This window comes from Garra rufa, unplaced genomic scaffold, assembly GCF_049309525.1.
Source record: "Garra rufa unplaced genomic scaffold, GarRuf1.0 hap1_unplaced_001, whole genome shotgun sequence".
In the NCBI taxonomy this organism is placed as follows: domain Eukaryota; kingdom Metazoa; phylum Chordata; class Actinopteri; order Cypriniformes; family Cyprinidae; genus Garra; species Garra rufa.
The window spans coordinates 6,188,134-6,213,133 of NW_027394276.1; the positions used below are offsets into that span (position 1 = coordinate 6,188,134).

The window sequence follows — 25,000 nt, forward strand, 5'->3', positions numbered from 1 at the left end:
AGAACCCCAGTGTGTTGATAAGTCCAATGTGAGTGTCCACCAGTGTATATACAATCCACAGAAAGTGTAATCCAAAGTTTGCAGGTGGTGAATGGAAAGGTGAGCTCTAAAATTAGCAACTCCTCAATCCAACAGTTTGGTGACTGTCCTTTGTTTGTCATGCTGCTCTCTTATACAGTTGTACTTCCTGCTTCCTGTCATGTGTCTAGTCACATGACAGGCCAACCATCCATTTATTAAAGACACATACACTTAAAATGTTAAGAGTAATAAAATGGCCTAAAAAACATGTAAAACACTTAAAACTCTATAATACATTTAAATGATTGTAATAAATAGAGCGGTAAAACACGTCTTTCTAAAAGCCAGCATATTATATAAATAGTGAAGAAAAGGCAAAAGCTTACAGCACCTGGTATTCCCAGGCGGTCTCCCATCCAAGTACTAACCAGGCCCGACGCTGCTTAGCTTCCGAGATCAGACGAGATCGTGCGCTCTCAGCGCGGTATGGCCATAAGTGAGGGCTGCTCCAAAAAGTGGGCTATTTAAAGATCAGCCTCCGTAAAAGCCAGCATATTATATAAATAGTGAAGAAAAGGCAAAAGCTTACAGCACCTGGTATTCCCAGGCGGTCTCCCATCCAAGTACTAACCAGGCCCGACGCTGCTTAGCTTCCGAGATCAGACGAGATCGGGCGCTCTCAGCGCGGTATGGCCATAAGCGAGGGCTGCTCCAAAAAGTGGGCTATTTAAAGATCAGCCTCCGTAAAAGCCAGCATATTATATAAATAGTGAAGAAAAGGCAAAAGCTTACAGCACCTGGTATTCCCAGGCGGTCTCCCATAAAAGTGTAACAATCGGCCTTATCAGCCGAGTTACAAGACTAAAATGGGGTCAGATTTAACTGTGAGAGATGACTAGTGGTTAAAAGAATGAGACATAAAAGAAAATTGGTTTAAATAGATTTGGTGTATTTACAAGGTTCACATAAAAGACTTTAAAACAACACGATAAAACTAGGTAAACTCTGTTAAAAGAATACAGTTCATTTGTCCATACCCTAAAAACAGGTAAACTCTGTTAAAAGAATACAGTTCATTTGTCCATACCCTAAAAACAGTCCAAGAACCCCAGTGTGTTGATAAGTCCAATGTGAGTGTCCACCAGTGTATATACAATCCACAGAAAGTGTAATCCAAAGTTTGCAGGTGGTGAATGGAAAGGTGAGCTCTAAAATTAGCAACTCCTCAATCCAACAGTTTGGTGACTGTCCTTTGTTTGTCATGCTGCTCTCTTATACAGTTGTACTTCCTGCTTCCTGTCATGTGTCTAGTCACATGACAGGCCAACCATCCATTTATTAAAGACACATACACTTAAAATGTTAAGAGTAATAAAATGGCCTAAAAAACATGTAAAACACTTAAAACTCTATAATACATGTAAATGATTGTAATAAATAGAGCGGTAAAACACGCCTTTCTAAAAGCCAGCATATTATATAAATAGTGAAGAAAAGGCAAAAGCTTACAGCACCTGGTTTTCCCAGGTGGTCTCCCATCCAAGTACTAACCAGGCCCGACGCTGCTTAGCTTCCGAGATCAGACGAGATCGGGCGCTCTCAGCGCGGTATGGCCATAAGCAAGGGCTGCTCCAAAAAGTGGGCTATTTAAAGATCAGCCTCAGTAAAAGCCAGCATATTATATAAATAGTGAAGAAAAGGCAAAAGCTTACAGCACCTGGTATTCCCAGGCGGTCTCCCATCCAAGTACTAACCAGGCCCGACGCTGCTTAGCTTCCGAGATCAGACGAGATCGAGCGCTCTCAGCGCGGTATGGCCATAAGCGAGGGCTGCTCCAAAAAGTGGGCTATTTAAAGATCAGCCTCCGTAAAAGCCAGCATATTATATAAATAGTGAAGAAAAGGCAAAAGCTTACAGCACCTGGTATTCCCAGGCGGTCTCCCATAAAAGTGTAACAATCGGCCTTATCAGCCGAGTTACAAGACTAAAATGGGGTCAGATTTAACTGTGAGAGATGACTAGTGGTTAAAAGAATGAGACATAAAAGAAAATTGGTTTAAATAGATTTGGTGTATTTACAAGGTTCACATAAAAGACTTTAAAACAACACGATAAAACTAGGTAAACTCTGTTAAAAGAATACAGTTCATTTGTCCATACCCTAAAAACAGGTAAACTCTGTTAAAAGAATACAGTTCATTTGTCCATACCCTAAAAACAGTCCAAGAACCCCAGTGTGTTGATAAGTCCAATGTGAGTGTCCACCAGTGTATATACAATCCACAGAAAGTGTAATCCAAAGTTTGCAGGTGGTGAATGGAAAGGTGAGCTCTAAAATTAGCAACTCCTCAATCCAACAGTTTGGTGACTGTCCTTTGTTTGTCATGCTGCTCTCTTATACAGTTGTACTTCCTGCTTCCTGTCATGTGTCTAGTCACATGACAGGCCAACCATCCATTTATTAAAGACACATACACTTAAAATGTTAAGAGTAATAAAATGGCCTAAAAAACATGTAAAACACTTAAAACTCTATAATACATGTAAATGATTGTAATAAATAGAGCGGTAAAACACGTCTTTCTAAAAGCCAGCATATTATATAAATAGTGAAGAAAAGGCAAAAGCTTACAGCACCTGGTATTCCCAGGCGGTCTCCCATCCAAGTACTAACCAGGCCCGACGCTGCTTAGCTTCCGAGATCAGACGAGATCGGGCGCTCTCAGCGCGGTATGGCCATAAGCGAGGGCTGCTCCAAAAAGTGGGCTATTTAAAGATCAGCCTCCGTAAAAGCCAGCATATTATATAAATAGTGAAGAAAAGGCAAAAGCTTACAGCACCTGGTATTCCCAGGCGGTCTCCCATCCAAGTACTAACCAGGCCCGACGCTGCTTAGCTTCCGAGATCAGACGAGATCGGGCGCTCTCAGCGCGGTATGGCCATAAGCGAGGGCTGCTCCAAAAAGTAGGCTATTTAAAGATCAGCCTCCGTAAAAGCCAGCATATTATATAAATAGTGAAGAAAAGGCAAAAGCTTACAGCACCTGGTATTCCCAGGCGGTCTCCCATAAAAGTGTAACAATCGGCCTTATCAGCCGAGTTACAAGACTAAAATGGGGTCAGATTTAACTGTGAGAGATGACTAGTGGTTAAAAGAATGAGACATAAAAGAAAATTGGTTTAAATAGATTTGATGTATTTACAAGGTTCACATAAAAGACTTTAAAACAACACGATAAAACTAGGTAAACTCTGTTAAAAGAATACAGTTCATTTGTCCATACCCTAAAAACAGGTAAACTCTGTTAAAAGAATACAGTTAATTTGTCCATACCCTAAAAACAGTCCAAGAACCCCAGTGTGTTGATAAGTCCAATGTGAGTGTCCACCAGTGTATATACAATCCACAGAAAGTGTAATCCAAAGTTTGCAGGTGGTGAATGGAAAGGTGAGCTCTAAAATTAGCAACTCCTCAATCCAACAGTTTGGTGACTGTCCTTTGTTTGTCATGCTGCTCTCTTATACAGTTGTACTTCCTGCTTCCTGTCATGTGTCTAGTCACATGACAGGCCAACCATCCATTTATTAAAGACACATACACTTAAAATGTTAAGAGTAATAAAATGGCCTAAAAAACATGTAAAACACTTAAAACTCTATAATACATTTAAATGATTGTAATAAATAGAGCGGTAAAACACGTCTTTCTAAAAGCCAGCATATTATATAAATAGTGAAGAAAAGGCAAAAGCTTACAGCACCTGGTATTCCCAGGCGGTCTCCCATCCAAGTACTAACCAGGCCCGACGCTGCTTAGCTTCCGAGATCAGACGAGATCGGGCGCTCTCAGCGCGGTATGGCCATAAGCGAGGGCTGCTCCAAAAAGTGGGCTATTTAAAGATCAGCCTCCGTAAAAGCCAGCATATTATATAAATAGTGAAGAAAAGGCAAAAGCTTACAGCACCTGGTATTCCCAGGCGGTCTCCCATCCAAGTACTAACCAGGCCCGACGCTGCTTAGCTTCCGAGATCAGACGAGATCGGGCGCTCTCAGCGCGGTATGGCCATAAGCGAGGGCTGCTCCAAAAAGTGGGCTATTTAAAGATCAGCCTCCGTAAAAGCCAGCATATTATATAAATAGTGAAGAAAAGGCAAAAGCTTACAGCACCTGGTATTCCCAGGCGGTCTCCCATAAAAGTGTAACAATCGGCCTTATCAGCCGAGTTACAAGACTAAAATGGGGTCAGATTTAACTGTGAGAGATGACTAGTGGTTAAAAGAATGAGACATAAAAGAAAATTGGTTTAAATAGATTTGGTGTATTTACAAGGTTCACATAAAAGACTTTAAAACAACACGATAAAACTAGGTAAACTCTGTTAAAAGAATACAGTTCATTTGTCCATACCCTAAAAACAGGTAAACTCTGTTAAAAGAATACAGTTCATTTGTCCATACCCTAAAAACAGTCCAAGAACCCCAGTGTGTTGATAAGTCCAATGTGAGTGTCCACCAGTGTATATACAATCCACAGAAAGTGTAATCCAAAGTTTGCAGGTGGTGAATGGAAAGGTGAGCTCTAAAATTAGCAACTCCTCAATCCAACAGTTTGGTGACTGTCCTTTGTTTGTCATGCTGCTCTCTTATACAGTTGTACTTCCTGCTTCCTGTCATGTGTCTAGTCACATGACAGGCCAACCATCCATTTATTAAAGACACATACACTTAAAATGTTAAGAGTAATAAAATGGCCTAAAAAACATGTAAAACACTTAAAACTCTATAATACATGTAAATGATTGTAATAAATAGAGCGGTAAAACACGTCTTTCTAAAAGCCAGCATATTATATAAATAGTGAAGAAAAGGCAAAAGCTTACAGCACCTGGTATTCCCAGGCGGTCTCCCATCCAAGTACTAACCAGGCCCGACGCTGCTTAGCTTCCGAGATCAGACGAGATCGGGCGCTCTCAGCGCGGTATGGCCATAAGCGAGGGCTGCTCCAAAAAGTGGGCTATTTAAAGATCAGCCTCCGAAAAAGCCAGCATATTATATAAATAGTGAAGAAAAGGCAAAAGCTTACAGCACCTGGTATTCCCAGGCGGTCTCCCATCCAAGTACTAACCAGGCCCGACGCTGCTTAGCTTCCGAGATCAGACGAGATCGGGCGCTCTCAGCGCGGTACGGCCATAAGCGAGGGCTGCTCCAAAAAGTGGGCTATTTAAAGATCAGCCTCCGTAAAAGCCAGCATATTATATAAATAGTGAAGAAAAGGCAAAAGCTTACAGCACCTGGTATTCCCAGGCGGTCTCCCATAAAAGTGTAACAATCGGCCTTATCAGCCGAGTTACAAGACTAAAATGGGGTCAGATTTAACTGTGAGAGATGACTAGTGGTTAAAAGAATGAGACATAAAAGAAAATTGGTTTAAATAGATTTGGTGTATTTACAAGGTTCACATAAAAGACTTTAAAACAACACGATAAAACTAGGTAAACTCTGTTAAAAGAATACAGTTCATTTGTCCATACCCTAAAAACAGGTAAACTCTGTTAAAAGAATACAGTTCATTTGTCCATACCCTAAAAACAGTCCAAGAACCCCAGTGTGTTGATAAGTCCAATGTGAGTGTCCACCAGTGTATATACAATCCACAGAAAGTGTAATCCAAAGTTTGCAGGTGGTGAATGGAAAGGTGAGCTCTAAAATTAGCAACTCCTCAATCCAACAGTTTGGTGACTGTCCTTTGTTTGTCATGCTGCTCTCTTATACAGTTGTACTTCCTGCTTCCTGTCATGTGTCTAGTCACATGACAGGCCAACCATCCATTTATTAAAGACACATACACTTAAAATGTTAAGAGTAATAAAATGGCCTAAAAAACATGTAAAACACTTAAAACTCTATAATACATTTAAATGATTGTAATAAATAGAGCGGTAAAACACGTCTTTCTAAAAGCCAGCATATTATATAAATAGTGAAGAAAAGGCAAAAGCTTACAGCACCTGGTATTCCCAGGCGGTCTCCCATCCAAGTACTAACCAGGCCCGACGCTGCTTAGCTTCCGAGATCAGACGAGATCGGGCGCTCTCAGCGCGGTATGGCCATAAGTGAGGGCTGCTCCAAAAAGTGGGCTATTTAAAGATCAGCCTCCGTAAAAGCCAGCATATTATATAAATAGTGAAGAAAAGGCAAAAGCTTACAGCACCTGGTATTCCCAGGCGGTCTCCCATCCAAGTACTAACCAGGCCCGACGCTGCTTAGCTTCCGAGATCAGACGAGATCGGGCGCTCTCAGCGCGGTATGGCCATAAGCAAGGGCTGCTCCAAAAAGTGGGCTATTTAAAGATCAGCCTCCGTAAAAGCCAGCATATTATATAAATAGTGAAGAAAAGGCAAAAGCTTACAGCACCTGGTATTCCCAGGCGGTCTCCCATAAAAGTGTAACAATCGGCCTTATCAGCCGAGTTACAAGACTAAAATGGGGTCAGATTTAACTGTGAGAGATGACTAGTGGTTAAAAGAATGAGACATAAAAGAAAATTGGTTTAAATAGATTTGGTGTATTTACAAGGTTCACATAAAAGACTTTAAAACAACACGATAAAACTAGGTAAACTCTGTTAAAAGAATACAGTTCATTTGTCCATACCCTAAAAACAGGTAAACTCTGTTAAAAGAATACAGTTCATTTGTCCATACCCTAAAAACAGTCCAAGAACCCCAGTGTGTTGATAAGTCCAATGTGAGTGTCCACCAGTGTATATACAATCCACAGAAAGTGTAATCCAAAGTTTGCAGGTGGTGAATGGAAAGGTGAGCTCTAAAATTAGCAACTCCTCAATCCAACAGTTTGGTGACTGTCCTTTGTTTGTCATGCTGCTCTCTTATACAGTTGTACTTCCTGCTTCCTGTCATGTGTCTAGTCACATGACAGGCCAACCATCCATTTATTAAAGACACATACACTTAAAATGTTAAGAGTAATAAAATGGCCTAAAAAACATGTAAAACACTTAAAACTCTATAATACATGTAAATGATTGTAATAAATAGAGCGGTAAAACACGTCTTTCTAAAAGCCAGCATATTATATAAATAGTGAAGAAAAGGCAAAAGCTTACAGCACCTGGTATTCCCAGGCGGTCTCCCATCCAAGTACTAACCAGGCCCGACGCTGCTTAGCTTCCGAGATCAGACGAGATCGGGCGCTCTCAGCGCGGTATGGCCATAAGCGAGGGCTGCTCCAAAAAGTGGGCTATTTAAAGATCAGCCTCCGTAAAAGCCAGCATATTATATAAATAGTGAAGAAAAGGCAAAAGCTTACAGCACCTGGTATTCCCAGGCGGTCTCCCATCCAAGTACTAACCAGGCCCGACGCTGCTTAGCTTCCGAGATCAGACGAGATCGGGCGCTCTCAGCGCGGTATGGCCATAAGCGAGGGCTGCTCCAAAAAGTGGGCTATTTAAAGATCAGCCTCCGTAAAAGCCAGCATATTATATAAATAGTGAAGAAAAGGCAAAAGCTTACAGCACCTGGTATTCCCAGGCGGTCTCCCATAAAAGTGTAACAATCGGCCTTATCAGCCGAGTTACAAGACTAAAATGGGGTCAGATTTAACTGTGAGAGATGACTAGTGGTTAAAAGAATGAGACATAAAAGAAAATTGGTTTAAATAGATTTGGTGTATTTACAAGGTTCACATAAAAGACTTTAAAACAACACGATAAAACTAGGTAAACTCTGTTAAAAGAATACAGTTCATTTGTCCATACCCTAAAAACAGGTAAACTCTGTTAAAAGAATACAGTTCATTTGTCCATACCCTAAAAACAGTCCAAGAACCCCAGTGTGTTGATAAGTCCAATGTGAGTGTCCACCAGTGTATATACAATCCACAGAAAGTGTAATCCAAAGTTTGCAGGTGGTGAATGGAAAGGTGAGCTCTAAAATTAGCAACTCCTCAATCCAACAGTTTGGTGACTGTCCTTTGTTTGTCATGCTGCTCTCTTATACAGTTGTACTTCCTGCTTCCTGTCATGTGTCTAGTCACATGACAGGCCAACCATCCATTTATTAAAGACACATACACTTAAAATGTTAAGAGTAATAAAATGGCCTAAAAAACATGTAAAACACTTAAAACTCTATAATACATTTAAATGATTGTAATAAATAGAGCGGTAAAACACGTCTTTCTAAAAGCCAGCATATTATATAAATAGTGAAGAAAAGGCAAAAGCTTACAGCACCTGGTATTCCCAGGCGGTCTCCCATCCAAGTACTAACCAGGCCCGACGCTGCTTAGCTTCCGAGATCAGACGAGATCGGGCGCTCTCAGCGCGGTATGGCCATAAGTGAGGGCTGCTCCAAAAAGTGGGCTATTTAAAGATCAGCCTCCGTAAAAGCCAGCATATTATATAAATAGTGAAGAAAAGGCAAAAGCTTACAGCACCTGGTATTCCCAGGCGGTCTCCCATCCAAGTACTAACCAGGCCCGACTCTGCTTAGCTTCCGAGATCAGACGAGATCAGGCGCTCTCAGCGCGGTATGGCCATAAGCGAGGGCTGCTCCATAAAGTGGGCTATTTAAAGATCAGCCTCCGTAAAAGCCAGCATATTATATAAATAGTTAAGAAAAGGCAAAAGCTTACAGCACCTGGTATTCCCAGGCGGTCTCCCATAAAAGTGTAACAATCGGCCTTATCAGCCGAGTTACAAGACTAAAATGGGGTCAGATTTAACTGTGAGAGATGACTAGTGGTTAAAAGAATGAGACATAAAAGAAAATTGGTTTAAATAGATTTGGTGTATTTACAAGGTTCACATAAAAGACTTTAAAACAACACGATAAAACTAGGTAAACTCTGTTAAAAGAATACAGTTCATTTGTCCATACCCTAAAAACAGGTAAACTCTGTTAAAAGAATACAGTTCATTTGTCCATACCCTAAAAACAGTCCAAGAACCCCAGTGTGTTGATAAGTCCAATGTGAGTGTCCACCAGTGTATATACAATCCACAGAAAGTGTAATCCAAAGTTTGCAGGTGGTGAATGGAAAGGTGAGCTCTAAAATTAGCAACTCCTCAATCCAACAGTTTGGTGACTGTCCTTTGTTTGTCATGCTGCTCTCTTATACAGTTGTACTTCCTGCTTCCTGTCATGTGTCTAGTCACATGACAGGCCAACCATCCATTTATTAAAGACACATACACTTAAAATGTTAAGAGTAATAAAATGGCCTAAAAAACATGTAAAACACTTAAAACTCTATAATACATGTAAATGATTGTAATAAATAGAGCGGTAAAACACGCCTTTCTAAAAGCCAGCATATTATATAAATAGTGAAGAAAAGGCAAAAGCTTACAGCACCTGGTTTTCCCAGGTGGTCTCCCATCCAAGTACTAACCAGGCCCGACGCTGCTTAGCTTCCAAGATCAGACGAGATCGGGCGCTCTCAGCGCGGTATGGCCATAAGCAAGGGCTGCTCCAAAAAGTGGGCTATTTAAAGATCAGCCTCAGTAAAAGCCAGCATATTATATAAATAGTGAAGAAAAGGCAAAAGCTTACAGCACCTGGTATTCCCAGGCGGTCTCCCATCCAAGTACTAACCAGGCCCGACGCTGCTTAGCTTCCGAGATCAGACGAGATCGAGCGCTCTCAGCGCGGTATGGCCATAAGCGAGGGCTGCTCCAAAAAGTGGGCTATTTAAAGATCAGCCTCCGTAAAAGCCAGCATATTATATAAATAGTGAAGAAAAGGCAAAAGCTTACAGCACCTGGTATTCCCAGGCGGTCTCCCATAAAAGTGTAACAATCGGCCTTATCAGCCGAGTTACAAGACTAAAATGGGGTCAGATTTAACTGTGAGAGATGACTAGTGGTTAAAAGAATGAGACATAAAAGAAAATTGGTTTAAATAGATTTGGTGTATTTACAAGGTTCACATAAAAGACTTTAAAACAACACGATAAAACTAGGTAAACTCTGTTAAAAGAATACAGTTCATTTGTCCATACCCTAAAAACAGGTAAACTCTGTTAAAAGAATACAGTTCATTTGTCCATACCCTAAAAACAGTCCAAGAACCCCAGTGTGTTGATAAGTCCAATGTGAGTGTCCACCAGTGTATATACAATCCACAGAAAGTGTAATCCAAAGTTTGCAGGTGGTGAATGGAAAGGTGAGCTCTAAAATTAGCAACTCCTCAATCCAACAGTTTGGTGACTGTCCTTTGTTTGTCATGCTGCTCTCTTATACAGTTGTACTTCCTGCTTCCTGTCATGTGTCTAGTCACATGACAGGCCAACCATCCATTTATTAAAGACACATACACTTAAAATGTTAAGAGTAATAAAATGGCCTAAAAAACATGTAAAACACTTAAAACTCTATAATACATTTAAATGATTGTAATAAATAGAGCGGTAAAACACGTCTTTCTAAAAGCCAGCATATTATATAAATAGTGAAGAAAAGGCAAAAGCTTACAGCACCTGGTATTCCCAGGCGGTCTCCCATCCAAGTACTAACCAGGCCCGACGCTGCTTAGCTTCCGAGATCAGACGAGATCGGGCGCTCTCAGCGCGGTATGGCCATAAGCGAGGGCTGCTCCAAAAAGTGGGCTATTTAAAGATCAGCCTCCGTAAAAGCCAGCATATTATATAAATAGTGAAGAAAAGGCAAAAGCTTACAGCACCTGGTATTCCCAGGCGGTCTCCCATCCAAGTACTAACCAGGCCCGACGCTGCTTAGCTTCCGAGATCAGACGAGATCGGGCGCTCTCAGCGCGGTATGGCCATAAGCGAGGGCTGCTCCAAAAAGTGGGCTATTTAAAGATCAGCCTCCGTAAAAGCCAGCATATTATATAAATAGTGAAGAAAAGGCAAAAGCTTACAGCACCTGGTATTCCCAGGCGGTCTCCCATAAAAGTGTAACAATCGGCCTTATCAGCCGAGTTACAAGACTAAAATGGGGTCAGATTTAACTGTGAGAGATGACTAGTGGTTAAAAGAATGAGACATAAAAGAAAATTGGTTTAAATAGATTTGGTGTATTTACAAGGTTCACATAAAAGACTTTAAAACAACACGATAAAACTAGGTAAACTCTGTTAAAAGAATACAGTTCATTTGTCCATACCCTAAAAACAGGTAAACTCTGTTAAAAGAATACAGTTCATTTGTCCATACCCTAAAAACAGTCCAAGAACCCCAGTGTGTTGATAAGTCCAATGTGAGTGTCCACCAGTGTATATACAATCCACAGAAAGTGTAATCCAAAGTTTGCAGGTGGTGAATGGAAAGGTGAGCTCTAAAATTAGCAACTCCTCAATCCAACAGTTTGGTGACTGTCCTTTGTTTGTCATGCTGCTCTCTTATACAGTTGTACTTCCTGCTTCCTGTCATGTGTCTAGTCACATGACAGGCCAACCATCCATTTATTAAAGACACATACACTTAAAATGTTAAGAGTAATAAAATGGCCTAAAAAACATGTAAAACACTTAAAACTCTATAATACATGTAAATGATTGTAATAAATAGAGCGGTAAAACACGTCTTTCTAAAAGCCAGCATATTATATAAATAGTGAAGAAAAGGCAAAAGCTTACAGCACCTGGTATTCCCAGGCGGTCTCCCATCCAAGTACTAACCAGGCCCGACGCTGCTTAGCTTCCGAGATCAGACGAGATCGGGCGCTCTCAGCGCGGTATGGCCATAAGCGAGGGCTGCTCCAAAAAGTGGGCTATTTAAAGATCAGCCTCCGAAAAAGCCAGCATATTATATAAATAGTGAAGAAAAGGCAAAAGCTTACAGCACCTGGTATTCCCAGGCGGTCTCCCATCCAAGTACTAACCAGGCCCGACGCTGCTTAGCTTCCGAGATCAGACGAGATCGGGCGCTCTCAGCGCGGTACGGCCATAAGCGAGGGCTGCTCCAAAAAGTGGGCTATTTAAAGATCAGCCTCCGTAAAAGCCAGCATATTATATAAATAGTGAAGAAAAGGCAAAAGCTTACAGCACCTGGTATTCCCAGGCGGTCTCCCATAAAAGTGTAACAATCGGCCTTATCAGCCGAGTTACAAGACTAAAATGGGGTCAGATTTAACTGTGAGAGATGACTAGTGGTTAAAAGAATGAGACATAAAAGAAAATTGGTTTAAATAGATTTGGTGTATTTACAAGGTTCACATAAAAGACTTTAAAACAACACGATAAAACTAGGTAAACTCTGTTAAAAGAATACAGTTCATTTGTCCATACCCTAAAAACAGGTAAACTCTGTTAAAAGAATACAGTTCATTTGTCCATACCCTAAAAACAGTCCAAGAACCCCAGTGTGTTGATAAGTCCAATGTGAGTGTCCACCAGTGTATATACAATCCACAGAAAGTGTAATCCAAAGTTTGCAGGTGGTGAATGGAAAGGTGAGCTCTAAAATTAGCAACTCCTCAATCCAACAGTTTGGTGACTGTCCTTTGTTTGTCATGCTGCTCTCTTATACAGTTGTACTTCCTGCTTCCTGTCATGTGTCTAGTCACATGACAGGCCAACCATCCATTTATTAAAGACACATACACTTAAAATGTTAAGAGTAATAAAATGGCCTAAAAAACATGTAAAACACTTAAAACTCTATAATACATTTAAATGATTGTAATAAATAGAGCGGTAAAACACGTCTTTCTAAAAGCCAGCATATTATATAAATAGTGAAGAAAAGGCAAAAGCTTACAGCACCTGGTATTCCCAGGCGGTCTCCCATCCAAGTACTAACCAGGCCCGACGCTGCTTAGCTTCCGAGATCAGACGAGATCGGGCGCTCTCAGCGCGGTATGGCCATAAGTGAGGGCTGCTCCAAAAAGTGGGCTATTTAAAGATCAGCCTCCGTAAAAGCCAGCATATTATATAAATAGTGAAGAAAAGGCAAAAGCTTACAGCACCTGGTATTCCCAGGCGGTCTCCCATCCAAGTACTAACCAGGCCCGACGCTGCTTAGCTTCCGAGATCAGACGAGATCGGGCGCTCTCAGCGCGGTATGGCCATAAGCGAGGGCTGCTCCAAAAAGTGGGCTATTTAAAGATCAGCCTCCGTAAAAGCCAGCATATTATATAAATAGTGAAGAAAAGGCAAAAGCTTACAGCACCTGGTATTCCCAGGCGGTCTCCCATAAAAGTGTAACAATCGGCCTTATCAGCCGAGTTACAAGACTAAAATGGGGTCAGATTTAACTGTGAGAGATGACTAGTGGTTAAAAGAATGAGACATAAAAGAAAATTGGTTTAAATAGATTTGGTGTATTTACAAGGTTCACATAAAAGACTTTAAAACAACACGATAAAACTAGGTAAACTCTGTTAAAAGAATACAGTTCATTTGTCCATACCCTAAAAACAGGTAAACTCTGTTAAAAGAATACAGTTCATTTGTCCATACCCTAAAAACAGTCCAAGAACCCCAGTGTGTTGATAAGTCCAATGTGAGTGTCCACCAGTGTATATACAATCCACAGAAAGTGTAATCCAAAGTTTGCAGGTGGTGAATGGAAAGGTGAGCTCTAAAATTAGCAACTCCTCAATCCAACAGTTTGGTGACTGTCCTTTGTTTGTCATGCTGCTCTCTTATACAGTTGTACTTCCTGCTTCCTGTCATGTGTCTAGTCACATGACAGGCCAACCATCCATTTATTAAAGACACATACACTTAAAATGTTAAGAGTAATAAAATGGCCTAAAAAACATGTAAAACACTTAAAACTCTATAATACATTTAAATGATTGTAATAAATAGAGCGGTAAAACACGTCTTTCTAAAAGCCAGCATATTATATAAATAGTGAAGAAAAGGCAAAAGCTTACAGCACCTGGTATTCCCAGGCGGTCTCCCATCCAAGTACTAACCAGGCCCGACGCTGCTTAGCTTCCGAGATCAGACGAGATCGGGCGCTCTCAGCGCGGTATGGCCATAAGCGAGGGCTGCTCCAAAAAGTGGGCTATTTAAAGATCAGCCTCCGTAAAAGCCAGCATATTATATAAATAGTGAAGAAAAGGCAAAAGCTTACAGCACCTGGTATTCCCAGGCGGTCTCCCATCCAAGTACTAACCAGGCCCGACTCTGCTTAGCTTCCGAGATCAGACGAGATCAGGCGCTCTCAGCGCGGTATGGCCATAAGCGAGGGCTGCTCCAAAAAGTGGGCTATTTAAAGATCAGCCTCCGTAAAAGCCAGCATATTATATAAATAGTGAAGAAAAGGCAAAAGCTTACAGCACCTGGTATTCCCAGGCGGTCTCCCATAAAAGTGTAACAATCGGCCTTATCAGCCGAGTTACAAGACTAAAATGGGGTCAGATTTAACTGTGAGAGATGACTAGTGGTTAAAAGAATGAGACATAAAAGAAAATTGGTTTAAATAGATTTGGTGTATTTACAAGGTTCACATAAAAGACTTTAAAACAACACGATAAAACTAGGTAAACTCTGTTAAAAGAATACAGTTCATTTGTCCATACCCTAAAAACAGGTAAACTCTGTTAAAAGAATACAGTTCATTTGTCCATACCCTAAAAACAGTCCAAGAACCCCAGTGTGTTGATAAGTCCAATGTGAGTGTCCACCAGTGTATATACAATCCACAGAAAGTGTAATCCAAAGTTTGCAGGTGGTGAATGGAAAGGTGAGCTCTAAAATTAGCAACTCCTCAATCCAACAGTTTGGTGACTGTCCTTTGTTTGTCATGCTGCTCTCTTATACAGTTGTACTTCCTGCTTCCTGTCATGTGTCTAGTCACATGACAGGCCAACCATCCATTTATTAAAGACACATACACTTAAAATGTTAAGAGTAATAAAATGGCCTAAAAAACATGTAAAACACTTAAAACTCTATAATACATGTAAATGATTGTAATAAATAGAGCGGTAAAACACGTCTTTCTAAAAGCCAGCATATTATATAAATAGTGAAGAAAAGGCAAAAGCTTACAGCACCTGGTATTCCCAGGCGGTCTCCCATCCAAGTACTAACCAGGCCCGACGCTGCTTAGCTTCCGAGATCAGACGAGATCGGGCGCTCTCAGCGCGGTATGGCCATAAGCGAGGGCTGCTCCAAAAATTGGGCTATTTAAAGATCAGCCTCCGTAAAAGCCAGCATATTATATAAATAGTGAAGAAAAGGCAAAAGCTTACAGCACCTGGTATTCCCAGGCGGTCTCCCATCCAAGTACTAACCAGGCCCGACGCTGCTTAGCTTCCGAGATCAGACGAGATCGGGCGCTCTCAGCGCGGTATGGCCATAAGCGAGGGCTGCTCCAAAAAGTGGGCTATTTAAAGATCAGCCTCCGTAAAAGCCAGCATATTATATAAATAGTGAAGAAAAGGCAAAAGCTTACAGCACCTGGTATTCCCAGGCGGTCTCCCATCCAAGTACTAACCAGGCCCGACGCTGCTTAGCTTCCGAGATCAGACGAGATCGGGCGCTCTCAGCGCGGTATGGCCATAAGCGAGGGCTGCTCCAAAAAGTGGGCTATTTAAAGATCAGCCTCCGTAAAAGCCAGCATATTATATAAATAGTGAAGAAAAGGCAAAAGCTTACAGCACCTGGTATTCCCAGGCGGTCTCCCATAAAAGTGTAACAATCGGCCTTATCAGCCGAGTTACAAGACTAAAATGGGGTCAGATTTAACTGTGAGAGATGACTAGTGGTTAAAAGAATGAGACATAAAAGAAAATTGGTTTAAATAGATTTGGTGTATTTACAAGGTTCACATAAAAGACTTTAAAACAACACGATAAAACTAGGTAAACTCTGTTAAAAGAATACAGTTCATTTGTCCATACCCTAAAAACAGGTAAACTCTGTTAAAAGAATACAGTTCATTTGTCCATACCCTAAAAACAGTCCAAGAACCCCAGTGTGTTGATAAGTCCAATGTGAGTGTCCACCAGTGTATATACAATCCACAGAAAGTGTAATCCAAAGTTTGCAGGTGGTGAATGGAAAGGTGAGCTCTAAAATTAGCAACTCCTCAATCCAACAGTTTGGTGACTGTCCTTTGTTTGTCATGCTGCTCTCTTATACAGTTGTACTTCCTGCTTCCTGTCATGTGTCTAGTCACATGACAGGCCAACCATCCATTTATTAAAGACACATACACTTAAAATGTTAAGAGTAATAAAATGGCCTAAAAAACATGTAAAACACTTAAAACTCTATAATACATGTAAATGATTGTAATAAATAGAGCGGTAAAACACGTCTTTCTAAAAGCCAGCATATTATATAAATAGTGAAGAAAAGGCAAAAGCTTACAGCACCTGGTATTCCCAGGCGGTCTCCCATCCAAGTACTAACCAGGCCCGACGCTGCTTAGCTTCCGAGATCAGACGAGATCGGGCGCTCTCAGCGCGGTATGGCCATAAGTGAGGGCTGCTCCAAAAAGTGGGCTATTTAAAGATCAGCCTCCGTAAAAGCCAGCATATTATATAAATAGTGAAGAAAAGGCAAAAGCTTACAGCACCTGGTATTCCCAGGCGGTCTCCCATCCAAGTACTAACCAGGCCCGACGCTGCTTAGCTTCCGAGATCAGACGAGATCGGGCGCTCTCAGCGCGGTATGGCAATAAGCGAGGGCTGCTCCAAAAAGTGGGCTATTTAAAGATCAGCCTCCGTAAAAGCCAGCATATTATATAAATAGTGAAGAAAAGGCAAAAGCTTACAGCACCTGGTATTCCCAGGCGGTCTCCCATAAAAGTGTAACAATCGGCCTTATCAGCCGAGTTACAAGACTAAAATGGGGTCAGATTTAACTGTGAGAGATGACTAGTGGTTAAAAGAATGAGACATAAAAGAAAATTGGTTTAAATAGATTTGGTGTATTTACAAGGTTCACATAAAAGACTTTAAAACAACACGATAAAACTAGGTAAACTCTGTTAAAAGAATACAGTTCATTTGTCCATACCCTAAAAACAGGTAAACTCTGTTAAAAGAATACAGTTCATTTGTCCATACCCTAAAAACAGTCCACGAACCCCAGTGTGTTGATAAGTCCAATGTGAGTGTCCACCAGTGTATATACAATCCACAGAAAGTGTAATCCAAAGTTTGCAGGTGGTGAATGGAAAGGTGAGCTCTAAAATTAGCAACTCCTCAATCCAACAGTTTGGTGACTGTCCTTTGTTTGTCATGCTGCTCTCTTATACAGTTGTACTTCCTGCTTCCTGTCATGTGTCTAGTCACATGACAGGCCAACCATCCATTTATTAAAGACACATACACTTAAAATGTTAAGAGTAATAAAATGGCCTAAAAAACATGTAAAACACTTAAAACTCTATAATACATGTAAATGATTGTAATAAATAGAGCGGTAAAACACGCCTTTCTAAAAGCCAGCATATTATATAAATAGTGAAGAAAAGGCAAAAGCTTACAGCACCTGGTTTTCCCAGGTGGTCTCCCATCCAAGTACTAACCAGGCCCGACGCTGCTTAGCTTCCAAGATCAGACGAGATCGGGCGCTCTCAGCGCGGTATGGCCATAAGCAAGGGCTGCTCCAAAAAGTGGGCTATTTAAAGATCAGCCTCAGTAAAAGCCAGCATATTATATAAATAGTGAAGAAAAGGCAAAAGCTTACAGCACCTGGTATTCCCAGGCGGTCTCCCATCCAAGTACTAACCAGGCCCGACGCTGCTTAGCTTCCGAGATCAGACGAGATCGAGCGCTCTCAGCGCGGTATGGCCATAAGCGAGGGCTGCTCCAAAAAGTGGGCTATTTAAAGATCAGCCTCCGTAAAAGCCAGCATATTATATAAATAGTGAAGAAAAGGCAAAAGCTTACAGCACCTGGTATTCCCAGGCGGTCTCCCATAAAAGTGTAACAATCGGCCTTATCAGCCGAGTTACAAGACTAAAATGGGGTCAGATTTAACTGTGAGAGATGACTAGTGGTTAAAAGAATGAGACATAAAAGAAAATTGGTTTAAATAGATTTGGTGTATTTACAAGGTTCACATAAAAGACTTTAAAACAACACGATAAAACTAGGTAAACTCTGTTAAAAGAATACAGTTCATTTGTCCATACCCTAAAAACAGGTAAACTCTGTTAAAAGAATACAGTTCATTTGTCCATACCCTAAAAACAGTCCAAGAACCCCAGTGTGTTGATAAGTCCAATGTGAGTGTCCACCAGTGTATATACAATCCACAGAAAGTGTAATCCAAAGTTTGCAGGTGGTGAATGGAAAGGTGAGCTCTAAAATTAGCAACTCCTCAATCCAACAGTTTGGTGACTGTCCTTTGTTTGTCATGCTGCTCTCTTATACAGTTGTACTTCCTGCTTCCTGTCATGTGTCTAGTCACATGACAGGCCAACCATCCATTTATTAAAGACACATACACTTAAAATGTTAAGAGTAATAAAATGGCCTAAAAAACATGTAAAACACTTAAAACTCTATAATACATTTAAATGATTGTAATAAATAGAGCGGTAAAACACGTCTTTCTAAAAGCCAGCATATTATATAAATAGTGAAGAAAAGGCAAAAGCTTACAGCACCTGGTATTCCCAGGCGGTCTCCCATCCAAGTACTAACCAGGCCCGACGCTGCTTAGCTTCCGAGATCAGACGAGATCGGGCGCTCTCAGCGCGGTATGGCCATAAGCGAGGGCTGCTCCAAAAAGTGGGCTATTTAAAGATCAGCCTCCGTAAAAGCCAGCATATTATATAAATAGTGAAGAAAAGGCAAAAGCTTACAGCACCTGGTATTCCCAGGCGGTCTCCCATCCAAGTACTAACCAGGCCCGACGCTGCTTAGCTTCCGAGATCAGACGAGATCGGGCGCTCTCAGCGCGGTATGGCCATAAGCGAGGGCTGCTCCAAAAAGTGGGCTATTTAAAGATCAGCCTCCGTAAAAGCCAGCATATTATATAAATAGTGAAGAAAAGGCAAAAGCTTACAGCACCTGGTATTCCCAGGCGGTCTCCCATAAAAGTGTAACAATCGGCCTTATCAGCCGAGTTACAAGACTAAAATGGGGTCAGATTTAACTGTGAGAGATGACTAGTGGTTAAAAGAATGAGACATAAAAGAAAATTGGTTTAAATAGATTTGGTGTATTTACAAGGTTCACATAAAAGACTTTAAAACAACACGATAAAACTAGGTAAACTCTGTTAAAAGAATACAGTTCATTTGTCCATACCCTAAAAACAGGTAAACTCTGTTAAAAGAATACAGTTCATTTGTCCATACCCTAAAAACAGTCCAAGAACCCCAGTGTGTTGATAAGTCCAATGTGAGTGTCCACCAGTGTATATACAATCCACAGAAAGTGTAATCCAAAGTTTGCAGGTGGTGAATGGAAAGGTGAGCTCTAAAATTAGCAACTCCTCAATCCAACAGTTTGGTGACTGTCCTTTGTTTGTCATGCTGCTCTCTTATACAGTTGTACTTCCTGCTTCCTGTCATGTGTCTAGTCACATGACAGGCCAACCATCCATTTATTAAAGACACATACACTTAAAATGTTAAGAGTAATAAAATGGCCTAAAAAACATGTAAAACACTTAAAACTCTATAATACATGTAAATGATTGTAATAAATAGAGCGGTAAAACACGTCTTTCTAAAAGCCAGCATATTATATAAATAGTGAAGAAAAGGCAAAAGCTTACAGCACCTGGTATTCCCAGGCGGTCTCCCATCCAAGTACTAACCAGGCCCGACGCTGCTTAGCTTCCGAGATCAGACGAGATCGGGCGCTCTCAGCGCGGTATGGCCATAAGCGAGGGCTGCTCCAAAAAGTGGGCTATTTAAAGATCAGCCTCCGAAAAAGCCAGCATATTATATAAATAGTGAAGAAAAGGCAAAAGCTTACAGCACCTGGTATTCCCAGGCGGTCTCCCATCCAAGTACTAACCAGGCCCGACGCTGCTTAGCTTCCGAGATCAGACGAGATCGGGCGCTCTCAGCGCGGTACGGCCATAAGCGAGGGCTGCTCCAAAAAGTGGGCTATTTAAAGATCAGCCTCCGTAAAAGCCAGCATATTATATAAATAGTGAAGAAAAGGCAAAAGCTTACAGCACCTGGTATTCCCAGGCGGTCTCCCATAAAAGTGTAACAATCGGCCTTATCAGCCGAGTTACAAGACTAAAATGGGGTCAGATTTAACTGTGAGAGATGACTAGTGGTTAAAAGAATGAGACATAAAAGAAAATTGGTTTAAATAGATTTGGTGTATTTACAAGGTTCACATAAAAGACTTTAAAACAACACGATAAAACTAGGTAAACTCTGTTAAAAGAATACAGTTCATTTGTCCATACCCTAAAAACAGGTAAACTCTGTTAAAAGAATACAGTTCATTTGTCCATACCCTAAAAACAGTCCAAGAACCCCAGTGTGTTGATAAGTCCAATGTGAGTGTCCACCAGTGTATATACAATCCACAGAAAGTGTAATCCAAAGTTTGCAGGTGGTGAATGGAAAGGTGAGCTCTAAAATTAGCAACTCCTCAATCCAACAGTTTGGTGACTGTCCTTTGTTTGTCATGCTGCTCTCTTATACAGTTGTACTTCCTGCTTCCTGTCATGTGTCTAGTCACATGACAGGCCAACCATCCATTTATTAAAGACACATACACTTAAAATGTTAAGAGTAATAAAATGGCCTAAAAAACATGTAAAACACTTAAAACTCTATAATACATTTAAATGATTGTAATAAATAGAGCGGTAAAACACGTCTTTCTAAAAGCCAGCATATTATATAAATAGTGAAGAAAAGGCAAAAGCTTACAGCACCTGGTATTCCCAGGCGGTCTCCCATCCAAGTACTAACCAGGCCCGACGCTGCTTAGCTTCCGAGATCAGACGAGATCGGGCGCTCTCAGCGCGGTATGGCCATAAGTGAGGGCTGCTCCAAAAAGTGGGCTATTTAAAGATCAGCCTCCGTAAAAGCCAGCATATTATATAAATAGTGAAGAAAAGGCAAAAGCTTACAGCACCTGGTATTCCCAGGCGGTCTCCCATCCAAGTACTAACCAGGCCCGACGCTGCTTAGCTTCCGAGATCAGACGAGATCGGGCGCTCTCAGCGCGGTATGGCCATAAGCGAGGGCTGCTCCAAAAAGTGGGCTATTTAAAGATCAGCCTCCGTAAAAGCCAGCATATTATATAAATAGTGAAGAAAAGGCAAAAGCTTACAGCACCTGGTATTCCCAGGCGGTCTCCCATAAAAGTGTAACAATCGGCCTTATCAGCCGAGTTACAAGACTAAAATGGGGTCAGATTTAACTGTGAGAGATGACTAGTGGTTAAAAGAATGAGACATAAAAGAAAATTGGTTTAAATAGATTTGGTGTATTTACAAGGTTCACATAAAAGACTTTAAAACAACACGATAAAACTAGGTAAACTCTGTTAAAAGAATACAGTTCATTTGTCCATACCCTAAAAACAGGTAAACTCTGTTAAAAGAATACAGTTCATTTGTCCATACCCTAAAAACAGTCCAAGAACCCCAGTGTGTTGATAAGTCCAATGTGAGTGTCCACCAGTGTATATACAATCCACAGAAAGTGTAATCCAAAGTTTGCAGGTGGTGAATGGAAAGGTGAGCTCTAAAATTAGCAACTCCTCAATCCAACAGTTTGGTGACTGTCCTTTGTTTGTCATGCTGCTCTCTTATACAGTTGTACTTCCTGCTTCCTGTCATGTGTCTAGTCACATGACAGGCCAACCATCCATTTATTAAAGACACATACACTTAAAATGTTAAGAGTAATAAAATGGCCTAAAAAACATGTAAAACACTTAAAACTCTATAATACATTTAAATGATTGTAATAAATAGAGCGGTAAAACACGTCTTTCTAAAAGCCAGCATATTATATAAATAGTGAAGAAAAGGCAAAAGCTTACAGCACCTGGTATTCCCAGGCGGTCTCCCATCCAAGTACTAACCAGGCCCGACGCTGCTTAGCTTCCGAGATCAGACGAGATCGGGCGCTCTCAGCGCGGTATGGCCATAAGCAAGGGCTGCTCCAAAAAGTGGGCTATTTAAAGATCAGCCTCCGTAAAAGCCAGCATATTATATAAATAGTGAAGAAAAGGCAAAAGCTTACAGCACCTGGTATTCCCAGGCGGTCTCCCATCCAAGTACTAACCAGGCCCGACTCTGCTTAGCTTCCGAGATCAGACGAGATCAGGCGCTCTCAGCGCGGTATGGCCATAAGCGAGGGCTGCTCCAAAAAGTGGGCTATTTAAAGATCAGCCTCCGTAAAAGCCAGCATATTATATAAATAGTGAAGAAAAGGCAAAAGCTTACAGCACCTGGTATTCCCAGGCGGTCTCCCATAAAAGTGTAACAATCGGCCTTATCAGCCGAGTTACAAGACTAAAATGGGGTCAGATTTAACTGTGAGAGATGACTAGTGGTTAAAAGAATGAGACATAAAAGAAAATTGGTTTAAATAGATTTGGTGTATTTACAAGGTTCACATAAAAGACTTTAAAACAACACGATAAAACTAGGTAAACTCTGTTAAAAGAATACAGTTCATTTGTCCATACCCTAAAAACAGGTAAACTCTGTTAAAAGAATACAGTTCATTTGTCCATACCCTAAAAACAGTCCAAGAACCCCAGTGTGTTGATAAGTCCAATGTGAGTGTCCACCAGTGTATATACAATCCACAGAAAGTGTAATCCAAAGTTTGCAGGTGGTGAATGGAAAGGTGAGCTCTAAAATTAGCAACTCCTCAATCCAACAGTTTGGTGACTGTCCTTTGTTTGTCATGCTGCTCTCTTATACAGTTGTACTTCCTGCTTCCTGTCATGTGTCTAGTCACATGACAGGCCAACCATCCATTTATTAAAGACACATACACTTAAAATGTTAAGAGTAATAAAATGGCCTAAAAAACATGTAAAACACTTAAAACTCTATAATACATGTAAATGATTGTAATAAATAGAGCGGTAAAACACGTCTTTCTAAAAGCCAGCATATTATATAAATAGTGAAGAAAAGGCAAAAGCTTACAGCACCTGGTATTCCCAGGCGGTCTCCCATCCAAGTACTAACCAGGCCCGACGCTGCTTAGCTTCCGAGATCAGACGAGATCGGGCGCTCTCAGCGCGGTATGGCCATAAGCGAGGGCTGCTCCAAAAATTGGGCTATTTAAAGATCAGCCTCCGTAAAAGCCAGCATATTATATAAATAGTGAAGAAAAGGCAAAAGCTTACAGCACCTGGTATTCCCAGGCGGTCTCCCATCCAAGTACTAACCAGGCCCGACGCTGCTTAGCTTCCGAGATCAGACGAGATCGGGCGCTCTCAGCGCGGTATGGCCATAAGCGAGGGCTGCTCCAAAAAGTGGGCTATTTAAAGATCAGCCTCCGTAAAAGCCAGCATATTATATAAATAGTGAAGAAAAGGCAAAAGCTTACAGCACCTGGTATTCCCAGGCGGTCTCCCATCCAAGTACTAACCAGGCCCGACGCTGCTTAGCTTCCGAGATCAGACGAGATCGGGCGCTCTCAGCGCGGTATGGCCATAAGCGAGGGCTGCTCCAAAAAGTGGGCTATTTAAAGATCAGCCTCCGTAAAAGCCAGCATATTATATAAATAGTGAAGAAAAGGCAAAAGCTTACAGCACCTGGTATTCCCAGGCGGTCTCCCATAAAAGTGTAACAATCGGCCTTATCAGCCGAGTTACAAGACTAAAATGGGGTCAGATTTAACTGTGAGAGATGACTAGTGGTTAAAAGAATGAGACATAAAAGAAAATTGGTTTAAATAGATTTGGTGTATTTACAAGGTTCACATAAAAGACTTTAAAACAACACGATAAAACTAGGTAAACTCTGTTAAAAGAATACAGTTCATTTGTCCATACCCTAAAAACAGGTAAACTCTGTTAAAAGAATACAGTTCATTTGTCCATACCCTAAAAACAGTCCAAGAACCCCAGTGTGTTGATAAGTCCAATGTGAGTGTCCACCAGTGTATATACAATCCACAGAAAGTGTAATCCAAAGTTTGCAGGTGGTGAATGGAAAGGTGAGCTCTAAAATTAGCAACTCCTCAATCCAACAGTTTGGTGACTGTCCTTTGTTTGTCATGCTGCTCTCTTATACAGTTGTACTTCCTGCTTCCTGTCATGTGTCTAGTCACATGACAGGCCAACCATCCATTTATTAAAGACACATACACTTAAAATGTTAAGAGTAATAAAATGGCCTAAAAAACATGTAAAACACTTAAAACTCTATAATACATGTAAATGATTGTAATAAATAGAGCGGTAAAACACGTCTTTCTAAAAGCCAGCATATTATATAAATAGTGAAGAAAAGGCAAAAGCTTACAGCACCTGGTATTCCCAGGCGGTCTCCCATCCAAGTACTAACCAGGCCCGACGCTGCTTAGCTTCCGAGATCAGACGAGATCGGGCGCTCTCAGCGCGGTATGGCCATAAGTGAGGGCTGCTCCAAAAAGTGGGCTATTTAAAGATCAGCCTCCGTAAAAGCCAGCATATTATATAAATAGTGAAGAAAAGGCAAAAGCTTACAGCACCTGGTATTCCCAGGCGGTCTCCCATCCAAGTACTAACCAGGCCCGACGCTGCTTAGCTTCCGAGATCAGACGAGATCGGGCGCTCTCAGCGCGGTATGGCAATAAGCGAGGGCTGCTCCAAAAAGTGGGCTATTTAAAGATCAGCCTCCGTAAAAGCCAGCATATTATATAAATAGTGAAGAAAAGGCAAAAGCTTACAGCACCTGGTATTCCCAGGCGGTCTCCCATAAAAGTGTAACAATCGGCCTTATCAGCCGAGTTACAAGACTAAAATGGGGTCAGATTTAACTGTGAGAGATGACTAGTGGTTAAAAGAATGAGACATAAAAGAAAATTGGTTTAAATAGATTTGGTGTATTTACAAGGTTCACATAAAAGACTTTAAAACAACACGAT

The 25,000-nt window shown here is 41.2% G+C and overlaps 46 non-coding genes across 46 annotated transcripts; all 46 read right to left on the reverse strand.

Moving 5' to 3' along the window:
- Positions 1–400: 400 nt before the first annotated feature.
- On the reverse strand, positions 401–519 carry LOC141303505 (5S ribosomal RNA). The gene has a single exon (XR_012343485.1). It is a non-coding gene; the product is annotated as a 5S ribosomal RNA (ribosomal RNA).
- An 84-nt stretch (positions 520–603) lies between these two features.
- On the reverse strand, positions 604–722 carry LOC141303260 (5S ribosomal RNA). Its single transcript, XR_012343242.1, has one exon. It is a non-coding gene; the product is annotated as a 5S ribosomal RNA (ribosomal RNA).
- Positions 723–1,523: 801 nt separating this feature from the next.
- On the reverse strand, positions 1,524–1,642 carry LOC141304012 (5S ribosomal RNA). The gene has a single exon (XR_012343978.1). It is a non-coding gene; the product is annotated as a 5S ribosomal RNA (ribosomal RNA).
- Positions 1,643–1,726: 84 nt separating this feature from the next.
- On the reverse strand, positions 1,727–1,845 carry LOC141304080 (5S ribosomal RNA). The gene has a single exon (XR_012344045.1). It is a non-coding gene; the product is annotated as a 5S ribosomal RNA (ribosomal RNA).
- An 801-nt stretch (positions 1,846–2,646) lies between these two features.
- Positions 2,647–2,765, reverse strand: LOC141303272 (5S ribosomal RNA). Its single transcript, XR_012343254.1, has one exon. It is a non-coding gene; the product is annotated as a 5S ribosomal RNA (ribosomal RNA).
- An 84-nt stretch (positions 2,766–2,849) lies between these two features.
- On the reverse strand, positions 2,850–2,968 carry LOC141303285 (5S ribosomal RNA). Its single transcript, XR_012343266.1, has one exon. It is a non-coding gene; the product is annotated as a 5S ribosomal RNA (ribosomal RNA).
- An 801-nt stretch (positions 2,969–3,769) lies between these two features.
- LOC141303297 (5S ribosomal RNA) lies at positions 3,770–3,888 on the reverse strand. Its single transcript, XR_012343278.1, has one exon. It is a non-coding gene; the product is annotated as a 5S ribosomal RNA (ribosomal RNA).
- Positions 3,889–3,972: 84 nt separating this feature from the next.
- On the reverse strand, positions 3,973–4,091 carry LOC141303309 (5S ribosomal RNA). Its single transcript, XR_012343291.1, has one exon. It is a non-coding gene; the product is annotated as a 5S ribosomal RNA (ribosomal RNA).
- Positions 4,092–4,892: 801 nt separating this feature from the next.
- LOC141303321 (5S ribosomal RNA) lies at positions 4,893–5,011 on the reverse strand. The gene has a single exon (XR_012343303.1). It is a non-coding gene; the product is annotated as a 5S ribosomal RNA (ribosomal RNA).
- An 84-nt stretch (positions 5,012–5,095) lies between these two features.
- LOC141303065 (5S ribosomal RNA) lies at positions 5,096–5,214 on the reverse strand. Its single transcript, XR_012343049.1, has one exon. It is a non-coding gene; the product is annotated as a 5S ribosomal RNA (ribosomal RNA).
- An 801-nt stretch (positions 5,215–6,015) lies between these two features.
- Positions 6,016–6,134, reverse strand: LOC141303043 (5S ribosomal RNA). The gene has a single exon (XR_012343028.1). It is a non-coding gene; the product is annotated as a 5S ribosomal RNA (ribosomal RNA).
- An 84-nt stretch (positions 6,135–6,218) lies between these two features.
- On the reverse strand, positions 6,219–6,337 carry LOC141303334 (5S ribosomal RNA). Its single transcript, XR_012343316.1, has one exon. It is a non-coding gene; the product is annotated as a 5S ribosomal RNA (ribosomal RNA).
- Positions 6,338–7,138: 801 nt separating this feature from the next.
- On the reverse strand, positions 7,139–7,257 carry LOC141303346 (5S ribosomal RNA). Its single transcript, XR_012343328.1, has one exon. It is a non-coding gene; the product is annotated as a 5S ribosomal RNA (ribosomal RNA).
- An 84-nt stretch (positions 7,258–7,341) lies between these two features.
- On the reverse strand, positions 7,342–7,460 carry LOC141303359 (5S ribosomal RNA). Its single transcript, XR_012343340.1, has one exon. It is a non-coding gene; the product is annotated as a 5S ribosomal RNA (ribosomal RNA).
- Positions 7,461–8,261: 801 nt separating this feature from the next.
- LOC141303044 (5S ribosomal RNA) lies at positions 8,262–8,380 on the reverse strand. The gene has a single exon (XR_012343029.1). It is a non-coding gene; the product is annotated as a 5S ribosomal RNA (ribosomal RNA).
- An 84-nt stretch (positions 8,381–8,464) lies between these two features.
- Positions 8,465–8,583, reverse strand: LOC141303376 (5S ribosomal RNA). The gene has a single exon (XR_012343358.1). It is a non-coding gene; the product is annotated as a 5S ribosomal RNA (ribosomal RNA).
- Positions 8,584–9,384: 801 nt separating this feature from the next.
- Positions 9,385–9,503, reverse strand: LOC141303093 (5S ribosomal RNA). The gene has a single exon (XR_012343076.1). It is a non-coding gene; the product is annotated as a 5S ribosomal RNA (ribosomal RNA).
- Positions 9,504–9,587: 84 nt separating this feature from the next.
- On the reverse strand, positions 9,588–9,706 carry LOC141304081 (5S ribosomal RNA). The gene has a single exon (XR_012344046.1). It is a non-coding gene; the product is annotated as a 5S ribosomal RNA (ribosomal RNA).
- Positions 9,707–10,507: 801 nt separating this feature from the next.
- Positions 10,508–10,626, reverse strand: LOC141303371 (5S ribosomal RNA). Its single transcript, XR_012343352.1, has one exon. It is a non-coding gene; the product is annotated as a 5S ribosomal RNA (ribosomal RNA).
- Positions 10,627–10,710: 84 nt separating this feature from the next.
- Positions 10,711–10,829, reverse strand: LOC141303383 (5S ribosomal RNA). Its single transcript, XR_012343364.1, has one exon. It is a non-coding gene; the product is annotated as a 5S ribosomal RNA (ribosomal RNA).
- Positions 10,830–11,630: 801 nt separating this feature from the next.
- Positions 11,631–11,749, reverse strand: LOC141303396 (5S ribosomal RNA). Its single transcript, XR_012343376.1, has one exon. It is a non-coding gene; the product is annotated as a 5S ribosomal RNA (ribosomal RNA).
- Positions 11,750–11,833: 84 nt separating this feature from the next.
- On the reverse strand, positions 11,834–11,952 carry LOC141303066 (5S ribosomal RNA). The gene has a single exon (XR_012343050.1). It is a non-coding gene; the product is annotated as a 5S ribosomal RNA (ribosomal RNA).
- Positions 11,953–12,753: 801 nt separating this feature from the next.
- On the reverse strand, positions 12,754–12,872 carry LOC141303045 (5S ribosomal RNA). Its single transcript, XR_012343030.1, has one exon. It is a non-coding gene; the product is annotated as a 5S ribosomal RNA (ribosomal RNA).
- Positions 12,873–12,956: 84 nt separating this feature from the next.
- On the reverse strand, positions 12,957–13,075 carry LOC141303408 (5S ribosomal RNA). The gene has a single exon (XR_012343388.1). It is a non-coding gene; the product is annotated as a 5S ribosomal RNA (ribosomal RNA).
- Positions 13,076–13,876: 801 nt separating this feature from the next.
- On the reverse strand, positions 13,877–13,995 carry LOC141303420 (5S ribosomal RNA). The gene has a single exon (XR_012343401.1). It is a non-coding gene; the product is annotated as a 5S ribosomal RNA (ribosomal RNA).
- An 84-nt stretch (positions 13,996–14,079) lies between these two features.
- On the reverse strand, positions 14,080–14,198 carry LOC141303377 (5S ribosomal RNA). Its single transcript, XR_012343359.1, has one exon. It is a non-coding gene; the product is annotated as a 5S ribosomal RNA (ribosomal RNA).
- Positions 14,199–14,999: 801 nt separating this feature from the next.
- On the reverse strand, positions 15,000–15,118 carry LOC141303432 (5S ribosomal RNA). The gene has a single exon (XR_012343413.1). It is a non-coding gene; the product is annotated as a 5S ribosomal RNA (ribosomal RNA).
- An 84-nt stretch (positions 15,119–15,202) lies between these two features.
- LOC141303444 (5S ribosomal RNA) lies at positions 15,203–15,321 on the reverse strand. The gene has a single exon (XR_012343425.1). It is a non-coding gene; the product is annotated as a 5S ribosomal RNA (ribosomal RNA).
- An 84-nt stretch (positions 15,322–15,405) lies between these two features.
- LOC141303457 (5S ribosomal RNA) lies at positions 15,406–15,524 on the reverse strand. The gene has a single exon (XR_012343438.1). It is a non-coding gene; the product is annotated as a 5S ribosomal RNA (ribosomal RNA).
- An 801-nt stretch (positions 15,525–16,325) lies between these two features.
- LOC141303046 (5S ribosomal RNA) lies at positions 16,326–16,444 on the reverse strand. The gene has a single exon (XR_012343031.1). It is a non-coding gene; the product is annotated as a 5S ribosomal RNA (ribosomal RNA).
- An 84-nt stretch (positions 16,445–16,528) lies between these two features.
- Positions 16,529–16,647, reverse strand: LOC141303087 (5S ribosomal RNA). The gene has a single exon (XR_012343071.1). It is a non-coding gene; the product is annotated as a 5S ribosomal RNA (ribosomal RNA).
- Positions 16,648–17,448: 801 nt separating this feature from the next.
- LOC141303094 (5S ribosomal RNA) lies at positions 17,449–17,567 on the reverse strand. The gene has a single exon (XR_012343077.1). It is a non-coding gene; the product is annotated as a 5S ribosomal RNA (ribosomal RNA).
- Positions 17,568–17,651: 84 nt separating this feature from the next.
- On the reverse strand, positions 17,652–17,770 carry LOC141304082 (5S ribosomal RNA). The gene has a single exon (XR_012344047.1). It is a non-coding gene; the product is annotated as a 5S ribosomal RNA (ribosomal RNA).
- Positions 17,771–18,571: 801 nt separating this feature from the next.
- Positions 18,572–18,690, reverse strand: LOC141303470 (5S ribosomal RNA). Its single transcript, XR_012343450.1, has one exon. It is a non-coding gene; the product is annotated as a 5S ribosomal RNA (ribosomal RNA).
- Positions 18,691–18,774: 84 nt separating this feature from the next.
- LOC141303482 (5S ribosomal RNA) lies at positions 18,775–18,893 on the reverse strand. The gene has a single exon (XR_012343462.1). It is a non-coding gene; the product is annotated as a 5S ribosomal RNA (ribosomal RNA).
- An 801-nt stretch (positions 18,894–19,694) lies between these two features.
- On the reverse strand, positions 19,695–19,813 carry LOC141303494 (5S ribosomal RNA). Its single transcript, XR_012343474.1, has one exon. It is a non-coding gene; the product is annotated as a 5S ribosomal RNA (ribosomal RNA).
- Positions 19,814–19,897: 84 nt separating this feature from the next.
- On the reverse strand, positions 19,898–20,016 carry LOC141303067 (5S ribosomal RNA). Its single transcript, XR_012343051.1, has one exon. It is a non-coding gene; the product is annotated as a 5S ribosomal RNA (ribosomal RNA).
- Positions 20,017–20,817: 801 nt separating this feature from the next.
- LOC141303048 (5S ribosomal RNA) lies at positions 20,818–20,936 on the reverse strand. Its single transcript, XR_012343032.1, has one exon. It is a non-coding gene; the product is annotated as a 5S ribosomal RNA (ribosomal RNA).
- An 84-nt stretch (positions 20,937–21,020) lies between these two features.
- Positions 21,021–21,139, reverse strand: LOC141303506 (5S ribosomal RNA). Its single transcript, XR_012343486.1, has one exon. It is a non-coding gene; the product is annotated as a 5S ribosomal RNA (ribosomal RNA).
- An 801-nt stretch (positions 21,140–21,940) lies between these two features.
- On the reverse strand, positions 21,941–22,059 carry LOC141303518 (5S ribosomal RNA). The gene has a single exon (XR_012343498.1). It is a non-coding gene; the product is annotated as a 5S ribosomal RNA (ribosomal RNA).
- An 84-nt stretch (positions 22,060–22,143) lies between these two features.
- LOC141303378 (5S ribosomal RNA) lies at positions 22,144–22,262 on the reverse strand. The gene has a single exon (XR_012343360.1). It is a non-coding gene; the product is annotated as a 5S ribosomal RNA (ribosomal RNA).
- An 801-nt stretch (positions 22,263–23,063) lies between these two features.
- On the reverse strand, positions 23,064–23,182 carry LOC141303530 (5S ribosomal RNA). Its single transcript, XR_012343511.1, has one exon. It is a non-coding gene; the product is annotated as a 5S ribosomal RNA (ribosomal RNA).
- Positions 23,183–23,266: 84 nt separating this feature from the next.
- LOC141303542 (5S ribosomal RNA) lies at positions 23,267–23,385 on the reverse strand. The gene has a single exon (XR_012343523.1). It is a non-coding gene; the product is annotated as a 5S ribosomal RNA (ribosomal RNA).
- Positions 23,386–23,469: 84 nt separating this feature from the next.
- Positions 23,470–23,588, reverse strand: LOC141303554 (5S ribosomal RNA). Its single transcript, XR_012343535.1, has one exon. It is a non-coding gene; the product is annotated as a 5S ribosomal RNA (ribosomal RNA).
- Positions 23,589–24,389: 801 nt separating this feature from the next.
- LOC141303049 (5S ribosomal RNA) lies at positions 24,390–24,508 on the reverse strand. The gene has a single exon (XR_012343033.1). It is a non-coding gene; the product is annotated as a 5S ribosomal RNA (ribosomal RNA).
- An 84-nt stretch (positions 24,509–24,592) lies between these two features.
- Positions 24,593–24,711, reverse strand: LOC141303089 (5S ribosomal RNA). The gene has a single exon (XR_012343073.1). It is a non-coding gene; the product is annotated as a 5S ribosomal RNA (ribosomal RNA).
- Between the last annotated feature and the right edge of the window lie 289 nt (positions 24,712–25,000).